At 38.9% G+C, this 19,519-nt stretch overlaps 1 non-coding gene across 1 annotated transcript; it reads right to left on the reverse strand.

Annotated features, from left to right (window-relative positions):
* Nucleotides 1–16,772: 16,772 nt before the first annotated feature.
* On the reverse strand, nt 16,773–16,984 carry LOC118572058. Its single transcript, XR_004943434.1, has one exon. It is a non-coding gene; the product is annotated as a small nucleolar RNA U3 (small nucleolar RNA).
* Between the last annotated feature and the right edge of the window lie 2,535 nt (nt 16,985–19,519).

Consider the following 19,519-nt stretch of genomic DNA (forward strand, 5'->3'; position numbering starts at 1 on the left):
TTCATAGACTGAGTGATGAAAATACCTCAATTGGGTAGAAAACATTAATTAATCCTATTTTTATATTTAGCTTATTGAAATTTAGCCAGGAAATCTGTTGCTTGAATACCTCCTCTGAATCACCCAAATGTGAAAAGTTTATACTCAGTGTGATTTATCATTTTTCAAATGTTACAATAAAGAAATAGGAAATGGGTACCGGACAAGAAATAGAAAACCATCCTTTGATATTTTTACTTACAAAAATTGTTCATTTAATACAAAACAATCAGATCCCTTTTCTCAATTTTCTCTTTACAAAACATGTTTTTATTAAATCCAGGGCACAAAGACCTTCACGAAATTGAGGGTGTTATCCTAAAGTTTAGACATCAGTTTGAATTTGTTGGAAAACTAACCTCTGAGATTTGACAATTATCTAAAGTGAATGCCATTATTTCTCTTACATTTTAATCCCTTTATCTGAATATCACACCTTGATTGAGTCGCTCATGGTTGGTGATGGAGCTAATATCCAGTTAATTAGAAATAGGACCAGTTCTGAGAAAACCTGCCATGTTCAGGATGATGTTACTTAAAATATGTAAGAAAGGCTAGACTCTTAAAAATGTGGTGGGGATAATTCCTAAAATTATTTGCAGATCTGGAGCTTCATTAAAATACTCTGTGTGTGTGTGTGTGTGTGTGTGTGTGTGTGTGTGTGTGTGTATGTATCTCTGTTTGTGTGTACATATGTCTGTATATCTATGTTTGTGTGCGTCTATGTTTATGTGTATGTGTATATGTGCATGTATCTCTGTTTGTGTGTGCATATATCTGTATGTATGTGTATGTTTGTGTGTGTCTACGTTTATGTGTGTGTGTGGGGGGGTGATGTGTCTATTCTTAACTGTGCTCATAAAAGAACTTATCTTGAAAAGTAAGAAGAAATAAAAAAACTAATTTAAAAAAAAGAAAAGGAAGAAAATTATCTACCATCATCTTGACACACACTAGTCAGCCATGTGTTTTTCAAGTTAGGGAACTTAACTATTCGTTAGATGAGTGGTTGGCAAGCTCTTCAGTTACTCACCCAAACCTTCCCCTCATGTGTGACTTCCTAGCCAGTGGCACTCCTTTCTGAATGTGCAGTTTTACAGATTTTGCTTATTCATCTTAAACAGGCAAATCAGTGTGTGTATGAAATGTTTGTAGTACAATGGAGGCAACACACAAACTCATGTGCCTTTAATATGGCCTTATTTTTCTTGAAGAGTGCTTTGTTGCTTTGTTGTTTTGGTCAATGAGTTTAGGTTGTGCCATTATCTGCAACAGTATGACACCACCACCACCACCCCCCGTGTGCACGCTGTTTTTGCTCTCATAGTTAGAATGGCTTGACTCTAGGAGCCTTGCCTTGCAGCTTGCCTGTGCTGATGCACACGTGTTATTCCAACACGTTCATATGGAGTATCAACTTCATGCTTTTGTCTATTCAAAGATTTTTTTTCCACTCCTGGGAAAATTCCACCTAGTCTGCTGTATCCCAGTCCTCTGGTTATTGCCAACAGCACAGACATCTTGATCTCATGGCTCTGTGTAAGTACCGATTTTGACAAGCAGGTTAATTACTGAGAACAAGCAATTTTTGTTTGTTTGTTTTTTGTTTTTTGAAAATGGGTTTCTATGTGTAGGCCTGACTGTTCTAGAACTCACTCTGTAGACCAGGCCAGCCTTGGACTCAGAGATCCACCTTCATCTGCCTCTTGAATGCTGGGATTAAAAGTGTGTACCACCACACTTGGCTGAAACAGGAAATTTTTTCAAACTCCCTTTCCTTGAATTAATTTTCTATCACATGAGTTTAGAAAAGCAATCTTTTGTTGTATATTGTCACTTAAAAGAAGTATTTCATATAGACATTTGAGGTTATTGAAACTCCACAGTGTCTATCTTATTAGCAATTCAGAGCACAGCCTTCTATTCATGTTCTCAATACTCATGACCTACATCTTGATTTAAAACACATGAAACCAATAATAATTTAGTAGCTGATTCCCAAAATATGAGCATGGGTCTTTCCTGAATTTTTTAATTAATTTGTCTATTGATACCAAACCAATTAAATCTAGGGCTGTGAGTGTGTGTGTGTGTGTGTGTGTGTGTGTGTGTGTGTGTGTGTCTGAACTGAAAGAAAAAGGCAATGATTTGTGGGGAAGATCCTCTGGAAGAGTGGTGGGGCAGATATTCAACAAATTGCAATGCCATGTTAACGTGACTATGTCATAAATGAAGCCTATTATTTGTATGTCAGCTAAGCACAATTTGGAAATGACATGGGATTCACACTGTCTTACATGAAGAGTATGTGGGATCTAGCATCACAGTCAGAGTGAGGCTCAGCTGATCAGAAGGTTCCTTCATAAATGACTACCTAAATAATAAACATAAATAAATAAATAAATAAATAAATAAATAAATAAGGCTACCATATTTTTGTTCACTAACAATAATGGGCTAAAAAAGTTATCTTATGGGAAACTGAAAATGATACTTCCTAAATGGATTTCTCTTTCCCTAGTATACCAAACAGCCCCTATTAGCTTAGTCTCGTCACTAAGAACCATAGCTTATAAGTGAATGACACGATAAATCTCTAAACTTTTCCTTTGGTCAATATTCTGATTAAGGGTTTGATATCTAAGTTACTTCCTCCTATGTCCTGGGAGGTTTGGTTTTGTTTTTCCACTATCTTATTTTATTTTTGTTGTTGTTGATTGCTGGGTTTTTTTTAGTAGCATAAAACATATTTTTAACAGTTGGACACCTGGAGCTCCACCTGGGGCCTGGCCGAGGATCTCTGCATCCACTTCCAACAGTTATTGGATGAGAGTTCCAAGATGACTGCTAGGGTGTTTAGTCATCTGATCACCAGACTAGGTCAGATCAGACCCTCCCTCGACCACTGCCAGCAGTCTACAGAGGATATATCATCATATCATCGTGGATTTCTGGGGACCTCTCGAGCACTCTGCCTATTCCTGTTCTCATGTGGTCTTCATTTATCATGGTCTGTTATTCCTCATTCTCCCTTTCTGTTCTTGATCCAGCTGGGATCTCCTGCTCCCCTAAGCTTTCTTTTCCTCAAATCTTGCCCTTCATTACTCCCACTGTTGTCTAGGTTGTTCATGTAGATCTCATCCATTTCTCTGTCATTGGGTGATCCCTGTGTCTTTCCTAGCATCTCATTTTCTAGATAGCCTCCCTGGAGTTGTGTAGCAGTCTAGTCATCTTTGTTTTACATCTAATATCCTCCTATGAGTGAGTACATACCATGTTTGTCCTTCTGAGTCTGGGTTACCTCACTCAGGATGATTTTTTCTAGATCCATCCATTTGCCTGCAAAACTCATGATGTCATTGTTTTTCTCTGCTGAGTAGTACTCCATTGTGTATATGTACTGTATTTTCTTTATCCATTCTTCAGTTGAAGGGCATCTAGGTTGTTGCCAGGTTCTGGCTATTACAAACAAGGCTGATATGAGCATAGCTGAGCAAAGGCCCTTGTGGTATGACTGAGCATTCCTTGGGTATATGCCCTAGAGTACCACAGCTGGGTTTTGGGGGAGATGGATTCCCAATTTTCTAAGGAAGCACCATATTGATTTCCAAAGTGGCTATACAAGCTTGCATTCCCACCAGCAGTGGAGGAGAGTTCCCCTTTCTCCATATCCTCTCCAGCATAAGCTGTCTTCTGTGTTTTTGATCTTAGCCACTCTGACAGGTGTAAGGTGGTATCTCAGAGTCATTTTGATTTATATTTCCCGGATAATTAGGGATGTTGAGCAATTCCTTAAATGTCTTTCAGCCATTTGAACTTCCTCTGTTGAGAATTCTCTGTTTAGTTCTATAGCCCATTTCTTAATTGGACTGTTGGGCATTTTGATGTCTAATTTCTTGAGTTCTTTATATATTCTGGATATCATCCCTCTGTCAGATGTGGGGTTGGTGAAGACCTTTTCCCAATTTGTAGGCTGTCGCTTTGTCTTGTTGACTGTGTCCTTTGTCTGCAAAAGCTTCTGAGTTTCAACAGGTCCCATTGATTGATTGTTTCTCTCAGTGTCTGTGCTACTGGTGTTATATTTAGAAAGTGATCTCTGGTGCCAATGCATTGAAGATTACTTCCTACTTTTTCTACTATCAGGTTCAGAGTAGCTGGATTTATGTTGAGGTCTTTGATCCACTTGGACTTAAGTTTTGTGCACGGTGACAGATCTGGATCTATTTGCAGCCTTCTACAAATTGACATCCAGTTATGCCAGCACCATTTGTTGAAGATGCTTTCTTTTTTCCATTGTACATTTTTGGGTTCTTTGTCAAAAATTATATGTTCATAGGTGTGCGGGTTAATGTCAGGGTCTTCAATTCAATTCCATTGGTCCAACATGTCGGTTTTTATGCCAGTGCCAATCTGTTTATGTTATGGTAGCTCTATAGTAGAGCTTGAGGTCAGGGATCATGATGCCTCCAGAGGTTGTTTTATTGTACAGGATTCTTTTGGCTATCCTGGGTTTTTTGTTTTTCCATATGAAGTTGAGTAGTATTCTTTCCAGATCTGTGAAGAATTGTGTTGGTAATTTGATGGGAATGGCATTGAATCTGGAGATTGCTTTTGGTAAGATCACCATTTTTTACTATGTTAATCCTGCCTATCCCTGAGCATGGGAGATCTTTCCATTTTCTGACATCTTCTTCAATTTCTTTTTTCAGGGACTTAAAGTTCTTGTCATATAGGTCCTTCACATGCTTAGTTAGCATAACACCAATGTATTTTATATCATTTGTGGCTATTGTAAAGGGTGATGTATCTCTGATTTCCTTCTCAGCCTGTTTGTCTATTGTATATAGGAGGGCTACTGATTTTTTTTGAGTTGATCTTGTATCCTGCTATGTTGCTGAAGGTTTTTATCAGGTTGTATCAGTTCCTTGGTTGAATTTTTGGGGTCACTCATGTATACTATCATGTCATCTGCAAATAGGGAGAGCTTGATTTCTTCATTTCTAATTTGTATCCCCTTAATCTCTTTGTGTTGTCTTATAGCTCTGGCTAGAACTTTAAGTACTATATTGAATAAGTATGGGGAGAGGGGACAGTCTTGCCTTGTTCCTGAGTTTAGTGGTATTGCTTTGAGTTTCTCTCCATTTAATTTGATGTTGGCTGTTGGCTTGCTATAGATTACCTTTATTATGTCTAAGTATGTTCCCTGTATTCCTGATCGCTCCAAGACCTTTATCATGAAGGGGTGTTGGATTTTGTCAAATGCCTTTTCTGCATCTAGTGAGATGATCATGTGTTTTTTTCTTTGAGTTTGTTTATATGGTGAATTACATTGACGGACTTTCGTATGTTGAACCACCCTTGCATCCCTGGGATGAAGCCTCCTTGTTCATGGTGGATAATTGTTTTGGTGTGTTCTTGGAGTCTGTTTGCCAGAATTTTATTGAGTATTTTTGCATCAGTGTTCATGAGGGAGATCAGTCTGTAGTTCTCTTTCTTTGTTGCATCTTTGTTTGGTTTAGTAATCATGGTAATTGTAGCCTCATAGAAGGAGTTTCGTAATATACCTTCTGCTTTTATTGTGTGGAACAATTTAAAGAGTATTGGTATTAAGTCTTATTTGAGGATCTGGTAGAATTCTGCAGTGAAACCATCTGGTCCTGGGCTTTTTTTGGTTGGGAGACTTTTAATGACTGATTCTATTTCCTTAGGGGTTATTGGACTATTTAAATGGTTTATCTGGTCTTGATTTAACTTAGATATGTGGTACCTATCCAGAAAATTATCTGTTTCTTTTAGATTTTCCAGTTTTATGGAGTAGAGGTTTTTGAAGTGTGACCTGATGATTCTCTGCATTTCCTCATTGTCTGTTGTTATGTCCTCCTTTTTATTTCTGATTTTGTTAATTTGGATGCTCTCTCTCTCTCTCTCTTTTGGTTAGTTTGGATAAGGGCTTGTCTATCTTGTTGATCTTCTCAAAGAACCAACTCTTTGTTTCATTAATCCTTTGTATTGTTCTCTTTATTTCTATTTTATTGATTTCAGCTCTCAATTTGATAATTTCCTGGCGTCTGTTCCTCCTGGGAGACTTTGCTTCTTCCTGTTCAAGGGCTTTCAGGTGTGCTGTCAAGTCACTAGCGTAAGATTTCTCCAGCTTCTTTATGTGGGCATTCGGTGCTATGAATTTCCCTCTTAGCACTGCTTTCATAGTATCCCATAAGTTTGGGTATGTGGTGTATTCATTTTCATTGATCTCTAGGAAGTCTTTAATTTCTTTCTTTATTTCTTCCTTAACCCATTATTGATTCAGTTGAGCATTGTTCAGTTTCCATGAGATTGTAGGATTTCTGTATTTTTTTTTTTTGTTGTTGTTGTTGTTGTTGAAATCTAACTTTAAGCCATGGTGGTCTGATAGAACACAGGGGGTTATTCCAATTGTTTTGTATCTGTTGAGATTTGCTTTGTGGCCAATTATGTGGTCTATTTTAGAGAAGGTTCCATGGGGTGCTGAGAAGAAGGTATATTCTTTTTTGTTTGGGTGGAATGTTCTGTAGATATCGATTAAGTCCATTTGAGCCATAACATCAGTTAAGTCCATTATGTCTCTGTTAAGTTTCAATTTGGCCGATCTGTCCAGAGTTGAAAGTGGGGTGTTGAAGTCTCCCACTATTAATGTGTGGGGTTTTATATGTGATTTAAGCTTTAGTAATGTTTCTTTTACATATGTGGGTGCCCTTGTGTTTGGGGCATAAATGTTCAGAATTGAGACTTCATCTTGGTGGATCTTTTCTGTGATGAGTGTGTAATGTCCTTCATCATCTCCTTTGATTGATTTTAGTTTGAAGTCTATTTTGCTGGATATTAGGATGGCTGCTTAAGACCATTTGATTGGAAAGTCTTTTCCCAGCCTTTTATTCTTAGGAGGTGTCTGTCTTTGAATTTGAGGTGTGTTTCTTGTATGCAGCAGAAAGATGGGTCCTGTTTTCGAATCCATTCTGTTAGTCTGTGTTGGAGGAGGGACTGCAAGAGTGTGAATTGTTGAATCCAAGATTGGAAAAGCATAGGGACGAATAGCCAATCGAATGGAAGCACATGAATTATGAACCAATGGCTGTGGAGCCCCCAGCTGGATCAGGCCCTCTGGATAAGTGAGGCAATTGAATAGCTTGATCTGTTTGGGAGGCTCCCAGGCTGTGGGACCAGGACCTATCCTTAGTGCATGAGCTAGCTGTTTGGAACGTTGGGCTTACACAGGGAAACATGCTCAGCCTGGAAGGAGGTGACTGGACCTGCCTATACTGAATCCACCAGGTTTAAATAAGTCCCCAGGGGTGTGTTGGTCCTGGAGGACATGGGAATGGAGGGTAGGGGTGGGAGGGGGAGGACAGGGGAACCCATGGCTGATGTATAAAATTGAAACACATAATAATAAAAAAACATATTTTTAAAGTATATTCAATGTATTACAATCAATGGTGTTCAATATTCTTTTTCACATATAAATTGTTTAAAACTGAACAGAAGATTTCCTCTACATTTGCAACTGTGTGCCTGTGTTCAACTTCATTTAGCTCTGACAGTCTTGCTACTCTTTTTTCAAAAATAGATTACAGATGCATCCTGTATATTTTCTCTCTCCAAGCTGGAGATATTCATTCTCCAAGGAGCATGACCTTCTGTCTAATGGCTCCTAAAAACTCCTCTGGGCTCCCACAGTGCTCAGTACCATTGTGTTGGCATTGTTTCAAGATCTTTACAGAAATAAGTTTAGTTTTCAGATTTTAATTTATTGTTAAGTATGTGTATATGTTTTGTATCAGTCTGTCTCTATGTATGTGCACATGTGTGTGTCCATGGACACCAGTAGGTATCTTGGTTCCTTTGAGCTGGAGTTACAGGCATTTGTGAGCTGCTGGACATGGGTGCTGGGAATGGAATTCGGGGCCTCTTCAAAAATAGTACCAGTGCTATGTACAGCAAATCAGGGGCCTGGACACCTGACTGGGTCATCAAGAGAAGGAAGAAAGGACAGATGTGAGCACGCATACTGAGAAGCTGTGATTGGGCGGGCTGTGCTCGCTCTGATGGAACACACCGGTATGCTCCTGTACCAATTGGAGTAAAAGTAGTTTCCAATAGCTTTAAAATAATACTGCTTGTACTCCTTTGTTTAGACTGATGACTGAAGTTGAGGACTTCCTTTTAGTCTTAGTTGTGATGAGAGTGTTTTCCACTAAACCAGTATACTAAAAATAATGTGTTTTGAAGTTGCTGTGTTCCTCTTATCTTATGTAACTCCATTTATTTAATGTTTTCCTGTCCTTTTAATTTTTTTTATTTTTTTTGGTTTTTTGAGACAGGGTCTCTCTGTGTAGCCTTGCACCTTTCCTGAAACTCACTTTGGAGACCAGACTGGCCTCAAACTCACAGAGATCTGCCTGTCTCTGCCTCCCAAGTGCTGAGATTAAAGGCATGCACCACCCCTGCCTGGCTCATGTCTTTTTTGATTAAAGGATCTGACTGCAATTTCCCCTCTCTCCTCTCCTTCCAGTCCTATTCCCAAACTCTTCTCTGACCCCCACTCCATCCATTCCTCCTTGGTTTCTGTGTCAGGCCTCTCATGGATATCTCATGGATATCAATCCGATATGGTATATCAAGTTGTAGTAAGACTAGACACCTCCCCTTGTATTAAAGCTTGTTGTTTTTAATCTAATATTTCTATTACCAATAAAGACTCAGGAGTCAAATATTGGGCTAAAAACCTGATAGATCAAAGAAGGGGTAGAGGAGTGACCAGCTGACCTTCCCCTTTTTACTGGAAACAGCAACCCCATCTCTCCATATACCCCAGACCAAAAGGATTGCAGATCTCCTAGTCCCGCCCTATTTCTTCCTGTGCCTCTTTATCCATCTCCATGGATCCTTGTTGTGGAATACTATTTTAAGATGGATTGCATTCATTTATGCTATGAAATATTTGCTTAATGATGAAAGGATGTGTTGCATTTGTTTAACTCTGTGAAGCTGTGTTACTTTTGTCTGTCTAACACACCTAATTGGTCTAATAAGGAGCTGAATGGTCAATAGCAAGGCAGAAGAAAGAATATGCAGGGCTGGCAGGCAGAGAGAATAAATAAGAGAAAAAATCTAGGAAGAGATATCAAAGAGCAAAAAAAGGAGGAGAAGAAGACTCCAGGGGCCATCCACCCATCTTACACAGCAAGCCACAGAGTAAGAAGTAAAGAAAGGTATGCAGAATATAGAAAGATAAAAACCCAGAGGCAAAGGGTAGATGGGATGATTTAAGTTAAGAAAAGCTGTCTAGAAATAAGCCAAGCCAAGGCCAGGTATTCATAAGAAAGAATAAAGCTTCATGTGTGATTTATTTGGGAGCTAGATGGTGGGCAACAAACAAAAGAGATAAGAGCCAAAGAGTAAAAACAACCAACTACAGATCCTCTACACTCTCTATGGCTAAGCCTCACCAACTAGTCACTGGCTCCACTCTTGATCCAAGGTTAATTTTACTGACACAGTCTCAGAGTTCCACAGTGTAATTAAATATTCCACTACAAAGGCTGGATAAGGCAGCCTAGTATGAGGAACAGGATCCCAAAAGCCAGCAAAAGAGTCAAAGACAGCCCCTGCTCCCATTGTTAGGAGTCCCACAAGAAGACCAAGGTACACAACTATAACATATATACAGAAGGCCTTGGTCAATGGATCAGGTGGGAGGAAGAGAGCACTGGGAAAGACGACTGGAATTGGGGGGAATCTCAGGGATAAACTAGAAACCCAGGGTAATGGAAATTCCCAGGAATCTACAAAGGTGACCCTAAGACTCTTACCAATTGGGGATATGGATCTTGAACTGACCATCTCCTGTAACCAGAAAAGACTTCCAGTAGAGAATTCCTGCCAACCCACCTTACCATATGTCCTACCTATAAGATGTGCTGGAGTGTAGGTGGAACAGAAATTAGGGGAGTGGCCAACCAATGACTGGTCCAGCTTGAGACATGCCAAGAGAGGGAGCCTGGAACCAAGCTTTCTTTCTTGGTCCATCAACCAGCTCCCAAATCATGATAAGGAGACTTAATATTAGTTATGAATGCTTGGCCTTATCTTATGCTCATTTCTTGCTAGCTTTTATAACTTAACCTGTTTCTCTTCATCGACATTTTGCCTTGGGCTTTTTATGTTTCTTTCCTTCTCTACATCTTACTTTCACTGCTTCTGGTACTTACTTTCACTGGCCAGCTGGCAGTTGCCTGGCTTCTGGTTTCAAGTGTGTCACTATCCTTCTATATCATTCTCTTCTCCTTCTTTCTCCTGAGCCTAGATTTTTCCTTCTATTTATTTTCTCTGCTCACCACCCTACCTATCCCTCTCCTGCCTACCTATTGGACATTTAGCTTTCTATTAAACCAATCAGGTGCCTTAGGCAGGCAAGGTGAAACAAATGCAACTCACCTTTAACATTTAAAGTAAAATTCTACAGCATAAACAAATGTAACACACAGTTAAATATTCCACAACAGAAGAATAAATATGACTGAAAAAGAAATGAATTAAATGATTCCTAATGATTCTCTGCTAACTCATAGATCAGTGCCTAGCCCAATTGTCATCAGAGATGTCTCATCCAGCAACTAAAGGGAGCAGACACAGAGATATTCATTAGGCAGAAAGCTCAAGGAATCCTGTGGAAGCGGGGAAGGAAGAACTGTAGGAGCCAAAAGGGTCAAGGACACCACAAGAAAACCATAAGAATCAACTAACCTGGATTCATAGGGGCTCACAGAGACTGAACCAACAACCAAAGACTATTGTCCTCATTTTTGTACAGTGTTATTGTCAGGCTTGGTAACATATACCTGTAACCTTCGCACTGGGTAGGCTAAGATGAGAGAATTGTAATTACAATTCAACTTATATACTGCTATATATCATTTCAAAGTGCTGAGGTGCTACCATCATTTGTAAGTTGTTGTCTATTTTTTGGACATTTAGTATGGCTGCTCTTTTTCACCAAGCATCATAAAACAGCAATCTGAGTATTGATTTCATTTGCTTGTCAGTGTGACTTGGATTAGATACTTAGATGTAGTCACTGTGATAAATACTTCACGTTAATGAATCTAAAAAGGGAAATGGTTGATTTTAGTTCACAACTTCAGTGATTTGGATCCATGACATTTGACACAGCTGTCTAAGCCTGTAACAGTGTGTCAAAGTAGCAGGAGCTCATAGGAGAGTAAGGCTGTTTATCTCATGGCATCCACAAAGCAAAGACAGAGAGAAAATATCTGAGGTCCTGGTATTCTGTTCAGGGGCATCCTTCAATGGACTAACTTATTTTCAGGACACCTGTAGTAGGACAGGCCCATAGGGTCAAGAAAATTGTCTCAGACCAGTTGCTAAGGCATGCATATAACAAACTCTTTAAGAGCCAACCTGGAGTCTTCCTGAAGGCCTACTAACAGAGTTCCTGATCGTGCCCAGCCAATGAGGGATGACCACACAGACTGGGTGCTGGGAGGAGGGTAAAATAAGGCCTTCTCTGTTATTGAATAAAAGAGTCCATTATTTGATTTCGACAGACTCACGATGTCTAAGACATTGATGCCATGCCTTCTCACCCCCTCCCCTGAGATAGCTGTTAGAATCCAAGCAACAGACGCCCATGACCTAAAAATTGAACCAGTTTCCAATAGCACAAAAGGCCTTTTACAAATGAATCTTAGGGGGAATATTTCAGATTAAATTTCAAACTGTAACATTCTACCCTTGACCCTCCAAAGCTCACAGCATAAATCCATGTGTCCATCTTCAAGATTACCCACAGTTCTAACAGTTCAATATTTACCAAAGGCCAAGTCAAATCTCTCGGTAAAAGTTTAACTGCTTAGTATTCTCCAAATCAATGGTTCCACAGTGTCACACTCAGTAAGTGAACCAAGTACCATGAAGAGGGCTAATGAGACTAAATTTCTTTTTGTAGAAGAGTGTTTGCTTTCACATAGGAGTTTCAACAGTGTACCATTGTCACCTAGTGTGGATCTTCTGGTCCCAGGATTTTCTTGAGTTGAATAGGCAGACTCTGATTCTGAAGCTGCTTTGTAGGGACATAATTTGAATAAAATTTGGTTGATTCAAATGTTGAGGTCCAAGGCTTTGTCTTTTTAGAGTTGGCCAATTGAAGTCTTTTGCTTTCCAGCTTCCATTAAATGACTGGCTGAGCACAATCTCTTCCAGTACTTCCAAAGATATATCGCCCATTGCATGTCATGGGTTGTTTTTATCCTCTTTGTTATTTCTAAGACACTAAATAAAGATTGATATTGAGTTCCTATTCCTTGATATAAAACTCTATTTTTCATCACTCTTCTAAGAAGCAAAGATTTTATGAATGACCTAATAGGGAAATATAAATTTTCCTCCTAGATTCCTTTTAATCTTATCTTTAAATTTCCCTAGCATCATGCACTACAAAAACAAAAACAAAAACAAAAACACATTCTGAGTCTGACATGGTGTAATTAGGAGATATATCATCCTAGACATGATTTCTTAATAAGCTTTGGTCAGGGAAATACTTTTATAAGAATCAAGAGGAAGGCACACTAGTTGACTGAATCTAATCTCATTTTGTACGAGAGGTTTTATTTCTGCTTTGTTCTGTGTTCAATTTTTCTTTTTACTGAGAAGGGGCAATAGGAAGCAATTAATAAAACCTCTCTCTTATGGCAAGAATGTTTCTTGGAGAAAAAGAAGAAAACCATCGCTTATTTTCAACCATAATAAGACAAAGTCTTGAGTATGTGTTGTACTCATGGCTTTATTGATGACAAGCAGTAAATCTGATCAGAAAGGAGAGCGAAGGAAGATAATAAATCAAAGTGCTCTGAGGACCAGGTAAGTTCCTGTGACCCTTCCTCTTTGCAAAGACAAAATGAGTTTCTCATATATTTCAAAATCATCTGTTCTGTAAGTATGGTATCCAGAATGAATTCTAAAATAAAGTTGATAACACAAGCATTAAAATCAACATTGATTGCCACTGACTGAATAAAAATGGTATTTGAGGAAACTTAAAGCTTATGCATTTCTTATACACACATGATTTTATTTGGAGTAATATTTCTTGACCATATGCCCTTTTGAAAATTAAAGACTCAGTTATTTATAACTCAGTTGAGAAATTGGGTAGAGTTCATGTTTCAGTAATTGAAATATAAATATTGAGAATGCCTATTAAGAGAAAGAACTGACCATAAATTATCAGTATCAATCAGAAAATTATTTAATAGCATACTATGTTAAGTATGAAAATGCAACTTCAGAGCATGAAAGCCAGTTCAATATTAGGAAAGTGTTACTTTTTATAAAGCTCTGTAAGTTATTGAAAGTTTATAGCAGTGTACTTCTACATTGGTATACTTACGGTTTAAGATTTTGGTGACTTTTCATTTTGCTATGAAATCTGATTTTGTTATATATCCTTTGGCTGATGTAAGTTTTGGAAAATTATTATAATAATAAATGTATTTAATGGCTGATATCCACTTATAAGTGAGTACATATAATGTTTGTCTTCTGGGTTTGAGTTGCTTCTCTCAGGATGATTTTTTCTAGTTCCATCTTTTTGGACACAGAGTGAACAAGGACACCAGGAGATCATGGCCCACAGAACTAACTAAGCAGGGCTCATAGGGCCTTACGGAGACTGGACTGACAATCATGTAGCCTCCATGGATCTGCTCGAGGTCCTCTGCACTTATGCTGTGATTGGCTTGGGTTTTTTGTGATCCTAACAGTGGGGGTTGGGGTGTCTCTAACTAACTCTTTTGCCTGCTCTTGGAACCCTTTTCATCCTACTGGGCTGCCTCCTCCAGCCTTGATATGAGGATTTGTACCTAGGCTTATTGCATCTTGTTATGCCAAATTCAGCTGAAATCCCTAGGAGGCCTGGTCTTTTCTGAAGGGAAACAGGAGCAGTGGATCAGGGAAAGGAGAGGTGTTGGGGTAATTGGGAGGGGTGAAGGGAGAGGTAGCTGCATTTGGGATATATTGTATGAGAGATGAATAAATAAATTTTAAAAAAAGAAAAAGAGAATAAATGCATTGAAAGTCACTATTTAAATTATTAGGGCCCATTATATAGGCCTTGATCTAATGAAATTTATAAGCGCAATGATGCCACATCTGCAAAGGTTTTCCCTTATGATCATTGAACATGGCTTCCCTGTGAGTAGCTTTTGGAGTTTCTCTGGCCAATGACGTTAGTTGGCCAACCTTAGCTATCAGACTAGTCACTTTGGTTTTATGTGCATTTTTTTTTTCTTATCAGAAATTCACACCTTTCATTACTGGCAGGTGCACAGTTGGCAGGTAATAAAACTACCATTGTTAGGTGTGAGGTCAAAGTCTCTCACAACACACACACACACGCACACACACACTGGACACCACACTAAACTGTGCAACAATTCTCATTCACTATGACCTGGAAGCAACAGTACTCACACTGGTAACAACTTAGTTTGGAGGGAGTTTGCAACAAACCTAAACCATAAGTACACCAAGCACTTGGTCCAACCGCACCAAAGTCCTTTGAAACTCAGCCGCTGCAAATATCTGTTAGCTGTCTCTGTGGCGGCCACCTGTAAGTCACTTTGTGGTGATCCACAATGCCCACGTCACCTTCCTCTTATTTGACTCAGGTCTTTGCATTTGTCATGCACTGAAGGTGAGATAGATGTTCCTGATAACCATTTTGAGAATGGAGAAGTAGTATTTAAAATTTGCTCATATAAAATTTACAGCATTTTCTGTTACTTTGGTAAAAAATAAATAAATAAATAAAAATAAACAAACTTAACTCCTACATATTTATCTTTTCTTTGGTCCTTAGTTAAACTATTTGGAAATGTTTGAATCCCTCTAAAATTTGCTTCTAATATCTGATGAGAGATGAATACATAAATTAAAAAAAGAGAGTAAGAGTATTAAATGTCACTATTTGATAGGACACTTTACCCAAAGCTAGTTGACACCGCTGCTGAGTAGTTTTCCTGGAACTCTGACTACTGGGGGGTGTTTTCACTGTAACGTTTGGTGGGACTGTCCCTGTGTGCACTTCAGGAATTCTCCCGCCATTCCTAGTCGGTGGTGCTGTCTTTATCTCAGTGCATCTTCATGAATCTTTCATCATCTTCACCTTAGATTGGAAATGATTGAGTCAACTTGGAAATAAAAGAAAGCAGACAGGCATTCCAAAAGCAGAATTGTTCCTTTAATCGGAACAACGGAAGGGCCACAGACTCACTGCAGGAGCGTAGACTGTATGCATTTGGCACAGGGGCTCAGGGTTCTATGAAAAGGGGCTGAACCTTGAGGATGGAAGAGGCCATCTGCAGGTCCGGTCTCCTGCAGTCTCCAAGTGGGAGAAGATTCCTTAGGGGTTATCTATCAGTCAGCTTTCCTGTCAGGGGTTTCTCAGTCAACCTGAGGCTTTGAGGTCACTAACCCCTCATGCTAGACATCCAAGGGAAACTTCATGTCTCCAGAGCTCCGTGAATGGTCAACTCTCTTCTCCCATCCTCTCACTGAGAATTGTAGCTGCTTTAGGTTCCTCAAGTACTGACTCAGTGAAAACACTAGAAGGCTTGAATTCTCCTTCCTAATCTGCATCTTTGAAATTCTTTGCAATCTATAGAGACTGACATTTATTCCTCCTCCTTAAAAATGACTTTCCAGTGTAGCCTGATGTCCAGTCATAAAAACATTATATAATATGTATGTATGTATGTATGTATGTGTATATATATATACTTACTTTTGTAATTTATATAATATTGTAAGAAAAGTCTAGTCCTTATTTCTCCATTGTAAATCAAAGTAAAAATGCACCAGTTTTTTTAATGTTATATTGGATCTATAAATACTGTTCTAGTCTTATTTATTAACATTTGTCTTGTTATTCTTTGTCTTTGATGTCATGGAAATCTTCTTGAGAATTATATATAAGCCTCCATTCTTCTAGCTTCCAAATTTTCATTATTAATTGGTCATGTTTAATGCATTCATAATAATTTGTTATAAAAATAAAAAGTGACACAAGATTTTAATTTTTTGTGTGGTTACACAGTTGTTATTCATATTTAAACAATTTACTATTCTCTCATTTTAAAATAAGACATTTTGCATTTGTTTTCTATAGGTATGTTTATATCTCTTTAATGGGCTTATATTTTTCAGACAAAATTTATATAAAACCATTATATTTTATAGTATTATAACACACTTCCATGATGAAATTTTACTCTATCCCTTATTTTGTTGGTTTTCTTAAGAATTCTCAGAAGGCCTAGTAATTAATTGAGCTCAGTAATTAGGAAGAGAATAGCCATTTTCTTTTGTAGTAAGCATTGTTGGATATATCAGTAAATAATAACACTAAAAAGTTAAGTTCTAAGTTCTATTGTTTTAAAGATCACATTGATTCAGAGTTGGAAGAGGAAAGAATGTAAAATAAGAGTCCTACAGGCAGCATCTCTCTGCTCTCCATGTCTTTCTCTGGTATCCACCATCCTCTTTCTCACTTCCTGCAATGAACAGAGAGCTGAGCTTCTTTTTCCTTTTATTTTAATGTCCACAATTATAGGACATAATCTGAGTATTTTGATGCAAACTTTCTGGCTTTACTAACCACAATAAACAGACTGAAATCCCTTCAGACCTGGTTCCCTTTCACTCTCTCTCCAAAAGGGAGAGAAGGATCATCAACCACAAGCGGCAGTCACATGAAAGCAGCACCTAGAGCCAGCTTCACACTCAGGGGAGAAGGCTGCATCTCATCCTCAGGGTCTCGGGGCTCTTCACAGTCAGAGAAACTTCTCTAATAACGAATGGTAGCAATGATCCTTGCAGGTAGAGCCCTGAGACGCTTCTCTTTGACATGTATGTTTCAAACCAATGCATGTTTGAAAAGGGAAAAGAAAAGACTATTTTCTCACAAGATTGTGTATGCTAATGCTAATTGATAAATTAGTTGAATAGTTATTTAGCTGTGATATTTTCTAATTATTTGTTTGTTTGTTTTTAAAGACAGGGTTTCACTGTGTAACAGTCTTGGCTGTACTAGAACTCGCTCTGTAGACCAGGCTGGCCTCAAACTCACAGAGATCCTCCTACCTTTGCCTCCCAAGTGCTGGGGTTAAAGGGGTGCGCCTCCATTGCCCAGTTTAGTGGTATTTTCTTAAGTACTTCCTGTAGATATGGTCTCCACTAACTTACAAGCTTCCACAACACACACACACACACACACACACACACACACACACACACACACACACAAATGTATTTACATAAAAATGTTTAATTGGAGTTGCCTACACTAGGGAATAATACTTTTTATTGTTGTTGTTGTTGTTTTTCTTTTTTTCCCCTGAGACAGGGTTTCTCTGTGTAGCTTTGTGCCTTTCCTGGATCTCGCTCTGTAGACCAGGCTGGCCTCGAACTCACAAAGATCTGCCTGCCTCTGCCTCCTGAGTGCTAGGATTAAAAGCGTGCTCCTCCACCGCCCAGTATAGTCTAAAAAAAAAAAAAAAAAGTGCTAGGTGTGAGATATTCTCAACAAGCTGTTGGTCAGATTGTCCAAGAGACCACCCCCCAAAAAATTATTTTATTGTCATTGCTCTTTATTATCCTCCAGAACTTGATGATAAGACCCTGTTGCTGAAAACCATATACACATTGGTCCCAAGACGTGGAGAAATGAAGTTGGTACTGACCAGAAAGAGTCATTTTGCTGGCTAGCTTTTATAGTATCAATAGGTAGGTATGCCTGATGCTTAAGGACAAAAGTCACCAATAATCTTATGCAATTGTGATCCCCATGAGCTAGCATAACAACCCATATGGTAACATATGCCTATGAGTGTTATAGGGGCACAAATGTTTGGGGGTAACCACCTACTTAAAAATGGGCTTAAGCCCTATTCTACTGAAGGAAATGTGTACCTAACACTGTAAATATAGTCAAGAACCCATGGTTGAAGAGCTCATAGGCCCATGGGTGAACCTACTAATACCATTTTGCTGAATGGATTAAACTGCCCTCTAAATTCACATCTGTATGCACATTAGTCCAATGCTCAGACCTCATCAGAGAAGCTTCTTTTGTGTAGTGCATCATGGTTAATACAGAACCTCAAACTGGTCCAAGTGTGGAGTACGAGTGTAGAGTGCTCAGTCGCAAATAAGACGTCTGTATTACCCCTCCTGCCGAGGATGAGGGAATACCATGGAAGTTGCACTGGGAAGACTATAAAAGCCAGAAGTTGGGCAGGACTGGAGATAAACAATGTCTTCTGAGCATGCAAGCACTGCTGGCCTCTTGAACTCACACCAGCTGTGGTTGCACTCTGTGTGAGACCTGCACGTAATCAAGCATGTCCATATTCAAGTACAAAGTGGGGAGAGGCTCATGAGAGCAACTCCACCTGTAGCTGAGGAACAGTTGAGAGTTGATGGTTTCTAAGGGTCGGAAAACCGGTTTTCCCTATGCTTTTTATCCCCTGGTAGGCTGACCACACTCTAGTAAATGACCATATCCCATGAGTTTATGGAGAACAGAAATTAGACTCAATAGCTTAAAAAAAGAAAAGAGAACATGAAGTTGAGATGGGGTTGAGGTATAATTTGGATCTGCAAGTAGTTAGGGGATGGACACAAGATTAATATGATCAAAATACATGGATGCATTTAGAAATTTTTCAAATACTTAATAAAATGTTAAAAAAAATGTCCTCTATGGAATTTGTAGTCTGTAGTTAGAGTTCTCCTGCCTGGCCCAGTCAGGACAAATCTCTCTTACCAGCCAGTCCCACAGTCGCTCAGACCCAACCAAAAAAGCACACAGAGACTTATATTGTTTACAAACTGTATGGCCATGGCAGGCTTCTTGTTATCTACTTTTTCTATCTTAAACTAACCCATTTCTATAAATCTATACTTTGCCACGTGACTCGTGGCTTACCATTACCTTACATCTTTCTTGCCATGGTGGCAGCTGGAGGTCTCTCTCCACCCCAGCCTTCCACCTCCCAGAATTCTCTTCTCTCTTGTCCCACCTATACTATCCTTCCTGCCTGGCTACTGGCCAAACAGCATTTTATTTATACAGAACAATATCCACAACAGTAGTCTGCTTTTTTATTGCATTAATTTATTTGTGTATATGAGTGTGTATGGGGGTATTGGGAGGATGTGTATGTAAAAGTGTAGGCATTATGGTGAAGGCTAGAGGATAGCTTGTAAGAGTTGATTCTCTTCTCCTCATGTGAGTTCTGGGGTTTGAACTTGGGCATTAGGCTTAGTGGAAAGCACATTTACCCATTAAGCCATCTTGCTGGCCCTAATCTGTTTATTAAGATAATCTAGTTGGCAAGCCTTTCCCCTCTGGGTGTATCCT

Source organism: Onychomys torridus, chromosome 21 (genome assembly GCF_903995425.1).
Source record: "Onychomys torridus chromosome 21, mOncTor1.1, whole genome shotgun sequence".
Lineage (NCBI taxonomy): Eukaryota > Metazoa > Chordata > Mammalia > Rodentia > Cricetidae > Onychomys > Onychomys torridus.